This window comes from Phyllostomus hastatus, unplaced genomic scaffold, assembly GCF_019186645.2.
Source record: "Phyllostomus hastatus isolate PE091 unplaced genomic scaffold, TTU_PhHast_1.1 phas_contig_16, whole genome shotgun sequence".
In the NCBI taxonomy this organism is placed as follows: Eukaryota; Metazoa; Chordata; class Mammalia; order Chiroptera; family Phyllostomidae; genus Phyllostomus; species Phyllostomus hastatus.
In genome coordinates, this window is record NW_025333643.1 from 9,569,818 (window position 1) to 9,584,737 (window position 14,920).

Genomic DNA, 14,920 nt, shown 5'->3' on the forward strand with positions numbered 1-14,920 from the left:
AGAAGGAGAAAGAGAGGGAGAAAAACATCAATGTGTGGTTGCCTCTTGCGCTCCCCTCACTGAGTAGGTAGACTGCAACCCAGGCATGTGCCCTGACTGGAAATCAAACTGGCTACCCTTTTGTTCCCAGTCTGGCACTCAATCCACTGATCCATACCAGCCAGAGCTCAGACATATCTTATAGTAATATTTTTTCTGATATATCTCCTCAGGCAAGGGAAACAAAGGGAAAAAAATTTTAAATGGGACTACATTAAAGTAAAAAGGTTGTACACAGCAAAGGAAACCATCAACAAAATGGAAAAATACCCCAGTGAATGAGAGAACATATTCGTCAATGATACATCTGATAAGAAGTTAATATCCCAAATTTATAAAGAACTTAAACAAGTCAACACCAAAAAAACAAACAATTCAACTTAAAAGTGGGCAAAGGACCTCAACAAACACTTCTCCAAAGAGGACATACAGATAGCCAGTAGACATATGAAAAGATGCTCAATGTCACTAGTTGTCAGATACATGCAAATTAAAACCACAATGAAATATCACCTCATACCTATAAGAATGGCTATCATCAATAAATCAATAAACAAGTGTTGTGAGGATATGCAGAAAAAGGAACCCTCAGGTACTGTCGGTAGAGATGCAAATTAGTGCAGCCACTGTGGAAAGCAATTACCTCCAAAAATTAAAAATGGAACTGCATTTTGACCCAGCAATCCCATTTCTGGGAATATATCCTAAGAAAACTGAAACACTAAAAATGCTAAAGGATATATGCACCCCTGTGTTTATTGCAGCATTGTTTACAATAGCCAAGATTTGGAAACAGTCCAAGTGCCCATCAGAAAATGAGTGGGTAAAAAAGCTATGGTACATTTACACAATGGAATGCTACTTGGGCATAAAAAGGAAGGAAATCTTAGCTTTTGAGACTGCATGGATGGCCCTGGATCATATTACGCCAAGGGAAATACACCATTCAGAGAAAGACAAGTATCATATGATTTCACTTATAGGAGCCTAAGGAACAAAATAAACTAACAAAATAGAAACACTCATAGACAAAGAGAACAGATTGACAACTGTCAGAGGAGTGGGAGTTGGGGGGCTAGGTGAAAAAAGTGAAGGGAATAAGTGAAAAAAGAAAAAGGAAAGAAAAACCTCATAGACATAGACAAGAGTGTGGTGATTACTGGAGGAAAAGGGTGGCAGGAGGTAGAAGAGGGTAGTGGGGATAAATGGTGATGGAAGGAATCTTGACATGGGGTGGTGAACACACAATACAATATACAGATGATGTATTTAGAATTGTACACCTGAAATCTATATAAAATTTTATTAACCAATGTCACTCCCATAAATTCAATAAAATTTTTAAAAAGAAGTGTGTAGAAAAATAAAAATAAAAAACAAAACATATTTACAGCTCCAAAACTCATAGCATCAATTAGAGAAATTTTTAAAAGGGAAAATTATCTCCTCATTCAACAAAATGCAGTTTTAAATTCTCCTAATTTTCTCCTCATTATTTATATATATGTATAAGCTTTATAGATGCAACCATTTTTTCCCTGCTTTAGTATTTTATTGTACATGTTTTTCATGTAACTAAACCAATTGTTGTTGATATTATTAATCAAGGTATAATTTATGTACAGTAAAAATCAAGCTTTTTCATTGATAGTTTTAACACCCATATACAGTTGTGCAACCACCACCACATTAAAGATACTGAACAATAATAGAATTACCCTCTTTATAGTCAACAGGATTGTTTCAATGGTTCCTAAATGGGATTCTTTGCCTTAAAAGGATAGAAAGTTGACCCTTAACAAAGGAAAGCATATCTAATCACAAAATAGGTACCACCAACTCTGGTTTTAATTTTCTGTGCAAGGGATTAAACTTGGTACACCCTGTGAGGGTTCATAGATGTTTAACTTATGCTCAGCTTCTCAAATGGTTAATTGTCTGGGGTCTCCAACAATGGAGATGGAGCCGATTTATTCCACTGTATTTTGCTGAATGTAATGAGCACTTTTCTGTCCAAATTTCTGAAGGAAAAATAAGGATGTACATTATACATAGGTAGTACTACTTCCCTAGCTATATAAATGTTTTTAATTCTTTTATTTATGCTTATGCATTAAAAGTGTAACTCTAGAAAGCAAACATGATATCTGTATGTAAAATAATACCTTGGAATACAATAATCAGCTTTGTTTCTAAATGTAAATAAATAAAATATTGAACTAAAAAATCAAAAGGTTTTTTTCCTGAAAGTTTGGGCCAAAAACGTGGATGTGCATTATAGTTGGCAAAATACGGTCTTTTACTAAACTGCAGTGGCTGAAGAGGAAAGAAAGAAACATTGAAATCATTGAAATCACTGATATTAGGAAGATGTGATATCCAGGGATCCAGATATAGCCTGGACAACAGTAAAAACACTACAGAAACCCTGGGACAATTGGGGTCTTTCTGGACAGAACTTTGGGGCTGTATCCTATCCCCTAAGTAAAGAAGAGCCAGGATTCCTACACATAAAAGTTATTCTCTGAGGGGAGAAGGGAAGATTCTGGCTCAGTCTGGGCTACAATTTGCCTCCTTGACAAAGAGCAGAGCTTCTGGCTACATTTTGTTCTGGGGTCTGGAAAAAGCCTGTTTGAGTGAAACATGAATGGATGGCAACTTTCCAAACTGCAAAGCAATGGAAGAAAAGCCCTGCGTGGCCCAGAGCACTCACTTCCCTATAATCCCTGCTTCTTTATTCCACAGGCTAGAAAGGCTGATGTAGAGTTGACTTTGAATTGTTAGATGGCAACAAGGACAAATCTGGTGCCATGTCCCATAAATGTTGGGAAATGAACACACGCACTGAGATAAGTTTTTTTGGTTCCTCTTAACCTACAAAAATAACCACAGACACAGCCGTAATCTACTGAATGTTGTCAGCCAAAAGAAATCTTTGCAGGGTATCTTTTAAGTGTTGTATTTCCTATACCTTTCACAGATTTCATTGTTAGGACTGAAGCTTTCTTCCAAGACTTGACTTCCTGAATTATTTCTGGAATGATAAAGGTCATTTTTGCATGTTTTAAGAGTGTCTTGAAATGGTTCAGCCTGTTTTACATTCCTAGCTTAGCTCCCAGCCCTATTAGAGTTTAGCTCTCCTGGCTTCCAGTCCAACGGTGCCTCAAAGCAGAGGTCCCCAACCTCAGGGCAGCTGACCGGTAGGTACCCTTGGGGACCTGGCTGCACAGCACAAGGTAAGCTTGTATGTAATGCACTTGAATCACCCCAAAACCATCCCCTGCACCACACCCCTCCCCAGGTCTTCCACAAAACTGGTCCCTGGTGCCGAAAAGGTTGGGGACTGCTGTCTTAAAGGCTGGGTTTTATAAGCTGACTCAGAAAGGCCAGCTCTTTGTGTGTGGGGGGCGGGGCGGGGGGTATAAAGAGGAAAGCTTGCAGTCAGAAGTGAACCAGATTGCCTTAAAGAGCATCAGACTTAATTTTTTTCCTCTTTGTTTAAATCACTATTTCATTTATTTACTTAGTTTTGATGCAAGGAAACATACATCCATTCCAGAAAACTTAAAAAAATACAAATAAGTAATTTTTAAAAATAGGATCCAGAAGTAGCTACTGTTACAGTTGTTTTTATTATGATAAAATATATATAACATAATTTTTAGCATTTTGATGTGGAGCTTTTCAGATTTTTCTCCTAAAATACTTCTAATGGTTTCATAATATAATATTATTTATAACCTACCCTTTTCATATAATACTATGAACATCTTCCAGGTCAATCAATAATACAGAGCTATATAATCATTTAGAATGAAATGTATTCATAAATTTATGAATCTAAAGAATGCAAATTGCTTATTTTTAGTTGTCACTAAAATTAAGATTTTAAGGGTTAAAAATTATAGCTAATATAGAAGAAATTAATATGTTTTTAATAAAGATGGTATAAGGTATGGAGATATGTTTTCCTTAAGGGAAATAAAAATAATTTTGTCTTGGTAATTTCAGAATGGGAAGACAGGATGAGAAAATACTATTTCTTATAATTAAGCTGGCTAACACTAAGTTATTATTATGAGGATTTTTAAAAATTAATCAATCTTTACTATCAATGATGTGTTTATGTAAAGCTAAAACTTAAGTTCTTTCATCTACTGAAAGGACAGTTTTCTTATATCATTGGTCTGTTCCTGATAAGATTTTATAAAGTTTGTTGCATAAAAAATAAAGGTCTGTATTTTAATGTAATCAGGTCCTTAAGAAAACAGAATCTTCTCAATAATAAGAACTAAAATGTTGTTTACAATTTTAATCTATTTGTCTTTAAAATCTTTTATTATCATTTGGTTAAGAGGATAATTAAATATTATTTCCTAATGATCTGTGATCTTTTTGATCAAGTATTTTTAAACATTTAATATTTTTAACAAACTTCCCAAAATCAGATTTTAAATAAAGTCTTAATGACCTAAGAATAACTTTGGGGTATTCCAGAGGGCCCTGAAACACCTCAAAGGATTTGTTCTTCCTCTTTATAAAAGAAAAATATTAACATAGTTAGAAGTATTTGGTATTTTAAATTACATGGGAAGCATTATCAAATAAATATCAAACCCTTGATTATATTTATATAGATTATTAATATTAATATAATTTTTCTAGAAGTTATATAAAGTTCCTAAAATTCTGACAAGTCCTGGTAACATGCTAAAAAACTTAACATTTTTTTCTCTATTTATCAAAGTTGTAAATCTTATCATGCCTTTAAAATGTAAACATACAGGAACTAACCAAAACATTGTTCATAGAAACTGAGTGGGGGAAAAAAGAGGCCTTTTTAAAACACAGAACTATGGGAGTTTTTTTGTAAATCTACTAGAAAATAATAAGGATAAAACAAAATGACTAGATATGAAAAGTAAGATATATGTTTTCAATTTAAAAAGATATAAAGCATAGAGATACACTTTTATTAAAGAAAAACAAAATATATATTTTTTGGATAAGGAAAGTTATAAAGGACATTAGTTTATTTGTTTGCTTGGTTAGGGGTTTTGGAAGGGTGGTTTTTTGGGGGTTTTTTTGGTTAAAAAAAAAAATTTGTCCTAAAAATTATTTCAAAATTAGAAAGAAAAAGATAGGAAAAAAGCTGAAAAATGTACAAGTGTTACAAAATGATTATGGATGTTGTAAATAGTTTATAGAAATTATAGAAGATTCATGGTAAAGGGGTCTTAAGAATTTCATACAGGGTGGGGCAAAAGTAGGTTTACAGTTGTCAGTATGCAAAGCACAAAATTTATTCTTGTGATATCACTTATTAATTATTGTACTATTTTTATAAGAGCAACTGTGAAATTACTTTTTCCCCATCCTGAATATGGTCAAGCTAACTAGATTGGAATGGATAGCTAAGTCAATTGTATTATTTAATATGTGTATATATGTAAACTCTCACCAGATTTTTAACCATGGCCATTTTTAAGTCTGTTATCATTTATAGACAATTATTATTTTATTCTGATGCTTTGGGAAAAAATGTTTTTATAAACATGTTTTATCTTCAAAGAAATTCTTTAAAAATACCTGACAACTACTCTAAACTACAGGTTTCTAATAGCTTTAAAAACATAACATTGAACTTGCAGATAAAGAGCTTCCCAGACAAAAATAACTAAAGGAGTTCTTCATCACCAAACCATTATTATATGAAATGTTAAAGGAACTTATTTAAGAAAAAGAAGATCAAAACTATGAACAACAAAATGGCAAAAGAAATACAAATCTATCAACAATTGAATCTAAAAACCAAACTAAGCAAACAAGAAGGACACAGACAGAATCATGGATACAGAGAGAGTTTTGATAGTTGCCAGATGGGAGTGGGTATGGGGGAATGGGAGAAGAGGTGAGGGGATTAAGAAGTACGAATAGGTAGTTGTAGAACAGCCATGGGAATATAAAGTACAGCATAGGAAACAGCATAGTCAAAACACTTTTACATATGACTCATGGACACGAATGAAGGTGTGAGGATTGCCTGAGGGATTGAGGTGTGTTCAGTGGAGGCAGGGGGCAAAGGGGGAAAGTTGGAACAACTGTAATAGCATAATCAATAAAATATAATTAAAAAAAAACATTTTTCTCCTAAGCTACCTATGACCTATACCAATTCAGTAAGTTATACTTTTATAAACAAAATTAAAACATATCTTTTCTCCCCTACCTCACCTCTCCAAAATTTCAGGTACTCTTAACTAATTCATGTATGGCTAAATTTATAGGTGTTGACTCTTGAATTCATGTTTTCCAATTTATTTATTTGTTTTTAGAGAGAAAGAGAGGGAGAAAAACATCAGTGTGTGGTTGCTCCTCACGTGCCCCCAGCTGGGACGGGGCCCGCAAGCCAGGCATATGCCCCAAATGGGAATCAAACCCGTTGACGCTTTCGTTCACAAGCCCATGCTCAGTCCACTGAGCTACCTCAGCTAGGGCCATGTTTTCCAATTTAAAGAAAGTTCTTACACCTAACTGAACTGCTTGACCAACAGAAGATTTAAAATTTAAAATTGCTAGGAAATAAAGCAGACAATATCTGTTATGGACAACTAACCCAAGACTCTGGACCAGGCCTGTATAATCCATACCTTTATTTTTCCTAATTTCAGTTTCTTCCCACCTCACAAATAATACAAGAGGCCAAGCACTCTCTACAATAGTTACTGTTAACTTTCTTCCCCCTGAATTTCTGACTGGAAAGATAACTCAACATCAGAGATCATTAAACCTATTTCTTTAATCCTCACCAGGGGCTATGTTTATTAATTTTAGATAGAGAGGAAGGAGGGAAGAGAGAGAGGAGAGAGAGAAATATCAGTTTGAGAGAGAAACATGGATCGGTTGTCTCCCATATGCTTCCAGATCAGAGAAGAATGCGGCCTTTTGATATACAGGACAACACTCCAACCAACTGAGCCACCCCGCCAGGGCTAAACCTATCTCATAGGTCAAAACATGCAGCTGGTTACATAGATTATCTAGGATGTTTAATGCCTGGACATATCAACCCCAGTAAATTTACCAGATTTAAAAGAATAGTTTTCCCTTGGGCAGGTATTACAATGACCATCACTGCAACAGCCAATCAGGAAAAGTCTTTTAATTCCCTTGCACAAGTTATATTATACAACAGAATTGCTCTTGACCACATCCCAGCTGAAAAATGTGAGGTTTGATCTGTTCTTAAGACCTCTTATTATACTTAGATAAAACAGTTCTAATAAAATAAAAATGGTCAGGTGACATGTTACTATATATAGAAAATCCTAAGAAGTCCATCAAAAAACTACCAGAACTGATAAATGAATTCACTAAAGTAGCAGGATACAAAATTACTATTCAGAAATCAACTGTATTTTTATACACCAATAACAAATTATAAAAAAGAGAAATTAAGCCCTGGCTGGGTAACTCAGTTGGTTAGAATGTCATCTGTATATGGCAAGGTTGTGAGTTCAACCCCCAGTCAAGGAACATACAGGAATCAACCAATGAATCCATAAATAAGTGGAAGAACAAGTCCATATTTCTCTCTCTCTTCCTCTCTCTCTCTCTAAAAATCAGTAAGTACAAAAAAGAAAGAGAAATTAAGGAAACAATCCTATTTGCAATTGCATCAAATACCTAGGAATAAATTTAACCAAGGAGGCAAAGGATCTGTGCTAAGAAAATTATAAGATACTGAAGAAAACACAAATAAATTGAAGCATATACCATGCTCATGTATAGGAAGAATTAGCATCATTAAAATGTCCATACTACCCAAAGCAATCTAAAGATTCAGTGCAATCCCTATGAAAATACAAATGGCATTTTTCACAGAACTAGAACAAATAACCCTAAAACATATATGAAACCACAAAAGACCCAGATCAGCCTCAGCAACTTGACAAAGAAGAACAAAGTTGGAGATGTCATGCTACCTGATACCAAACTATACTACAAGGCTCTAGTAATCAAAATAGCATAGTACTGGCATAAAAACAGCCACATAGATCAATGGAAGAGAATAGCCCAGAAATAAACGCACACGTACATGATCAATAAATCCATGACAAAGGAGACAAAAATATACAATGTGGTAAGGATGGTCTCTTCAATAAGTAGTGTTGGAAAAATTGGACCAACACATGCAAAAAAAAAATGGAACTAGACCACTTACTCCATATACAAGAATAAACTCAAAATGAATTAAAGACTTAAACGTAAGACTCCAAACCATAAAACTCCTAGAAGAAAACATAGGAAGTAAATTCTCTGACTTTACTCTTAGTAACATTTGGGGGTATATATCTCCACCAGCAAAGGAAACCATCAACAAAATGATAAGTGAGAAGAAATCTGCTGCAGGAGGAGGTCTTAGAAACATCTCTTTGCTTCTGAAAGAGATACAAGGAAGAGATGATCCCTCTGATGAATGTGATGCCTGGGACTTCTGTAGCTGGGTTTTACCATAAAGAGAGCAGCCTAAAGGCAAGCCAGAGGTTGAGAATAGGAAAGCAGAAAGATGGAAAGGGTCTGTTGTGGGTTAAATTATGTCCTCCCAAAAGATATATCAACACCCTCACCTCTAGTACCCCAGAATGTGATATTTAGAAAAAGGGTGGTTGCAGATATAGTTAGATAAGGAGTGGGTGGGCCCTAAATCCAATATGACTGGTATCCTCATAAGAAGAGAGACGCACAGAAAGATGGTCATGTGACGATGGAGGCAGAGATTGTGCTGTCTCTCCTACAGATTTCAGAAGGAGTGTGGCCCTGCTTGATTTTGGACCACTAGCCTCCAGAAACTGTGAGACAATAAAATCCTGTTGTTTTACGCCACCCAGTCTGTGTGTGACTTTCTTACAGCACCCTTAGGAAAGTGACACAGAATCCTCCAGATCTATGCACCTGCCCTGTAGCCCTCTTATCTTGAGATTACTTGTTATGTTAAAAACACATTTTTTCTTATTTAAGCTAGTTGGGTAGGGTTGTTTTTTTGTTGTTTCTCCAGATTTATTGTAATATAATTGATACATAACATTATGTAAGTTTAAGGTGTTGACAAGGAGAAAATTTTGTGGTTTCCTAAATTAAATTAACAGCTGGCCAGAGGGTGGGAGGAAGAAACAAAGGGAGGTTAATTAGTTAACAGCTACATGTCAAAAACCAGCAAGACTGCTAACATTCCTGAATGTATGTTGAAATTTCTAATTGACTTCCAGGTGGTTATTTTCATGATTATCTGGAAAAGAGCTGACCACCAGATACCACAGCTTTCTACTTATGTATGAGCTTTCTGGACTCTTGCCCACTACCAATCCAAAAGAACAGACACTTCTTCCTTACCAATTATGCACCTGTCCCAGAACCAGCACCACTTCACCTTACCCCACCCCTTTATCCATAGCCAATGTAAATTCTTTTAAAACCATGTACATCTTTCTCTTCCAAACTCTGTCAGCTCCAGGATAACAGGCATGTTTTTCTTCCCCATTTAGCAGTGCTACTGGTGGTTTAGATTGCATGTCCTGGGACCTGGTTTTTTGGGGGGCTATCATATGGCTCAGTAAACACTAACTTTCAGAAAAGCTTTTAGCCACAAAGTTTTGTTTTGTTTAACAGTGAACAATGTGATAATTTGATATACTTACATATTGTGAAATGATTACAATAGGGTTAGGACTGGACCACTCATTAAGTTTTTATATTTCATCATACACAGTTGAAAGTGGAATCTGTCCTAAACCATATACCTTCTTTCCAAAACTGATGGCTCCTTATGAATAACAATTCTTTGAGATAAATTTCAGTTAGAGTGCCCACTGGGACTTCTCTGGAACTTGACTAAATTTGTTTGCCAGGAAAAGTTTTTCCTTCTTAACTTCTAGATTAGTTGGGTGATCTAACAATTAAATTGATGTAAGACAGATTACCAGGATAAAAACAAATTTAATTATGTACATACGTGGTGGGGCAAAAGTAGGTTTATAGTTTGTATAACAAGTACAATAATTAATAAAATAACAATAGAAGAATGAGCTCTGTGTTTCACATACTCACAACTGTAAGCCCACTTTTGGCCCACCCTGCAGGTACAGGAGCACCACAAAGACAGACTCCAGGGCAGTCAGGCCGTTGAGGCTTTTATCCCATCCTGAGCTAAAGAAACCAGGGTACTAGCCTGGAGTTTCAAAGGGGAGGAAGACAATTCACAGGATGAGAAAAGCAAAACTTTGGTAAACAAATGTTTGCCACACCTGCAGGTAAGTGTTTCTGATACACAAACTTATCTCTGATAACAGCTCTCTTCTTGGTATAGGCCCCTTATCTAAGTTCTTTTAGGCAGTTAATGGAGAAAAGGCTTTTCCCAAGTCTGCTAGCCCTTAATTTTTGCCTCAAGGCAAAGCAATCCACAAGACAAAGTGGCACATTTTGGGGTGGCTTATGCTCCCCCTCAACTGTTTACACACGCCTTCACAATAACTAGATTCAGGTAACTCTCTGGGGAGGCTCTGTGTGTATATGTGAGTGTGCGTGTAAGCTTAATTGTTAAAGAAAAAAGACAGAATGTTGGAACACAATTGCAGCCCATGGTAATTTTTGAATAGTATGTTTCAGTTGTCACACACAGTCACATATAACTGCTTCTTACCTGACAAATTGCTTGATTTGCTAAAAGAATACATCATTTCACTTACCACCAAGAGGAAATAAATGTTCTATGATGACCATGAGTGCAGGTAACATTTTATACAAAATGAAAATTACAGACCTCTTTTGTGGAGTCCAAGGCAACCTCAGCAATGGTTTTTAAAAGCATTTTAAAAGATTAGAACTTATTTTTTTGGCAAGGAAACTGTGGCTGACTTCATATAATTCATATAGCTTGCACCACTCCTGAGTTACAAGCTGTGCTTAGTTTTCCCAAGGAATCAGCCTGTGGGAGACTCAGTGTGGCCTTCAGCTACTGAGTGAGCCAAGTCTAGGGTTTCTAGCCCTCTTGTTTAAAGATCTCTTCTAGGCCAGTGGCCAGGACATGCTTGTCATAGCTGGGGAGATCAGATTTGGTCCTTACAGCCTCAGTACTGCCAGGGAGACACAATGCCACATCTGTCTCACCCAGGCACTCCTAACGTGTACCCACTAATGACTTCCTCAGACAAGTCCTGGAGACTCCAGGACTAGGGCCTATATGAAAGGAGGTCATCTCCTCCTGGTGATAGGACCGACTACATAATTTGCAGGCCCTGGCACAAAATAAAAATATGAGTTCCTCCTTAAAAAAAAAAAAACTGTTAAGAATTGCAAGACACAAACAGCAGAATATTAAACTGAGTGTGGGACCCTTCAGGCTTTGGTTCCCTGTGTACTGCACACTGACCCAGCTCAGAAACAGTACAGCCACAACTTTGAGCCTTTCTATATGCACTCTAAACACATTATTTAATGTTCTTAACACCTGGGGTTTTGTGAGGTTAAGTAACTTTCCCAAGGTCACACAGCCAGTAAGCCCTGGAGTCTGAATTCACACTCTGCTTCTGGACTGGAACTCTCCAGCCCTGTGTCAGGGACATAGGGTAGGTAATTGTTCACATTTAACAGAGTCCATTGTAGCTAAACAATGCCTTCTTGTTATGGAAGGAAGGGACAGGATCTTCCCAGATAAGTGTCCCTAGACAGCCCAAAGCCTGAAAGAGCTGCCTAGAGCCCCAGAACCTCTTGTCTCTAAAAGTATACAACTGTTTCAAAAGGCTTTTAACTACCCTTTCTGACAACCCAGCCCAGACTGCTTTAGCAGTCCCTCCTTATCAGTTACTCACCAGTCCTAGTTGAGCAATTTGTATTCTCCCCTACCCCTCCTTTCAAGAAAAATAGCTTTAAGGGGTTTTACATCCTTACTTAAAATAGCTCTATTCTATCCTGCCTCCAGCACTACCTGACCCTCTCCCTCCCACTGAACAACGCTTCACAATGCCACCCTAGAGCTACAGCTTTGGGTCAGCCTTAGACCACAGTGTCCAGCAGTGCAGAGCCCTAGGTGGGGGTGGCAGAGGGAGATCCTGAAAGTTCACTGCAGAGCTTTTCTAGCCCTTGGTGCAGACTCTTGTGAGGCATTTGGAGTTGAATGCTTAGGAACGGGGCTGAACCTCAAGGTTGTCCAGGATGTCAAGGACAAGTGGAGGGAGGCTGTGAAGACCAGGAATGCTACCCTAAGAAGGCAGCTGCCTCCAGTTTAGAGTTGATGACTGACACCCTCTAATTTATCTCAGGTTTTGCATACATTTAAAAAAATGTATCACTGCATCACTGCTGCCCTGGCCAGCATGGCTCAGTTGGTTGAGCATCGTCCCATACATCGAAAAGATTAAGGGTTCGATCCCTGGTCAGGACCCATACCTAAGTTGTAGGTTTGATCCCTGGTTGGGGAGTGTAGGGGAAGCAACTGATCGATGTTTCTCTCTCACATGAATGTTTCTCTGTCTCCCTCCTTCCTATCCCCCTGTCTTTCTTAAATCAATAAACATATCCTCAGGTGATATTTTTACAGTGGATTTTAAGGTGACAAAACTTTTTACAGGTTCTGTATGGATGCACTATAATAATTCACAATACTTTTCAGGGCTGAAGTAACTAAAATGAGTCACCTCATTGGAGAAAAGACTGAACACATTTGTATTCACTGTTTTTATTTCTGGTTCTGAATCAATTCTACATTTCCTGCTGCTTCTGAATTCTCGTGATCATTTATCTCTGTCCAGTCACAATTAAAGTGCAATTAAAGGAGGTGGACAGAAGCTACATGAACTAATGGAATAAAAATCTGTGCTGTCACAGGAACCTATGACTGATGAAAAGAATTTTTCTTTGTGGAAGCTCCTTTCTGCTTTGTGCCCCTACTTCATGGTATCAGTCACACTCCTAAGGCACCTGCTGCTCTATGGACATTCATCCTGTTGTCCTCTGAAGTCCAGGTCTCTCCCCTTCCAGCACTTCCTGGCACCCTCGTAGCTGAGTGCAGTTAGTTGAATAGCTCTGGCCAATGAGTTGTGAGTGGAAGTGATATGGGTCATTTCTGGGCATTTAACTGACTGTGGTATTAGTGCACAAGACTCTTCCAAGTTTGAGTAGACACAGCAAAATGTTCTTGATCTCTTCATTGTTGTTATATGCCTCATGGCAAAGTGTGCAAGCATGGACAGTGGGTGACCTGAAGCATGTCGGTGCCTCTGGCAATGCCAATGAAAACCAATATTTTATGGATGATCTGACGTCAACAAGACTAGATCCATCTTCTAAGATGCAGGACTTCATTTCTGAAATTAAGTTTCAACAAAATAAAGTGAGCATATGAACCAGGATGGGCTAGGTTATGGTGCAATTACACAAACCCCCACATCTTAGAGTTAAACATCAAATGTTTATTTTCTGCTTTCAGTACATGTCCACTATGGATTGGCAAGAGGCTCTTCCTAGCAGAGTCACTCAAGGTCTCAGGTTGGCAGAGAAGCCATATCTTGAATGTTGCCAGTTTCCAGATCCAAAGGAAAAAATGCTCAGAAAAGTCTCACAGTCAGTTAAATGCCCAGAAGTGACCCCCATCACTTCTACTCACAACTCATTGGCCAGAACTAGTCGACTGATTGCACTCAACCACAAGGGGGCCAGGAAGTGCTAGAGACCTGGACTTCAGAGGACAACCAGATACATGTCCATAGAGCAGCGGGTTCTTTAAGAGTATGACTGCTGGCTCTGCTGTGGTAAAACCCAAAATGACATCTCAAACCTCCTCAGGAATCTGAAATCTCGAATGGCTCTACATCGTCTGTGATCAGCTTCTTCAACAGGCAGGATTTATTTACAGCAAAGCTCCAGGTCCGAAAGCCCAGGGCTGAGCACCATTCACTACCTCAATGACCCCCTTGAACTAAAAGGGTGGGTGGATTTCAGATTTACAGGGACCAAGGACTTTATCCACAGTGAATCCCTGAGGTCCAGCACTGTTAGTGGAAATAGGTGCCACTATTGCCACCTTCCCCTGGTCACTGACTATGCAACATCACCCAGGAGCAACCTCTTCCTTTGCTCTAAAAGGAAACATTTCAATTAGTTCAGTAAACCCTCTGCCAAAGGTCTTAAACCAAAGGATATGTGTAATTCAGCTTGCTTGAATGGGGAAAGCTTATAATCTACTTAAATGGCCTTTAGTCATAAAATAGCATCTCAAAAAGTAACATGAATGAAAAAATGCCACATATGTAGCCTTAATATTAGAATTACATTATTACTTAGAAAAACTATAAACTTATCTGTATAAATTCTCATATCAGTGAATATTTAAATTGCTTTATACTCAGAAAATCTCTGGGATATCTCTACACATCCACTGAAGGGGATCAGAGTATGCCACCCAAAATAAGCCACTCTGGCAAAAGGATTATTTTAAGCTGAAGGCATCTGAGAAACAGCAGACACACAAAGGGCTCCCTGCCCTTCTCCTTTCTACCTAAAAGCAGAACATGAATTTTCCATGAGAAAGTTTCCCATCCTGGTACCAGAAGACAGGGAACCAATGCCAGGGTGAATATGTGCAAACAAATCTTAATACAACAACACTAATCTTCCTTTAGTTTTCCCCCACATATTTATTTTCCCACAATTTGCTGTCCCTAGATGCTCTAACACCCTCTGTCTTGTCCTGTCTCCATAATTTATTGCCCCTTGTTAAAAATGGTATATAAGCTTTCAGGCCTAATGGCTTCTTAGGAGTTCTAACTTCATTTCTGTGAGCCCTCCCCCCATATGCATGTACAATAAATCTTTTTTAGACTTCCAG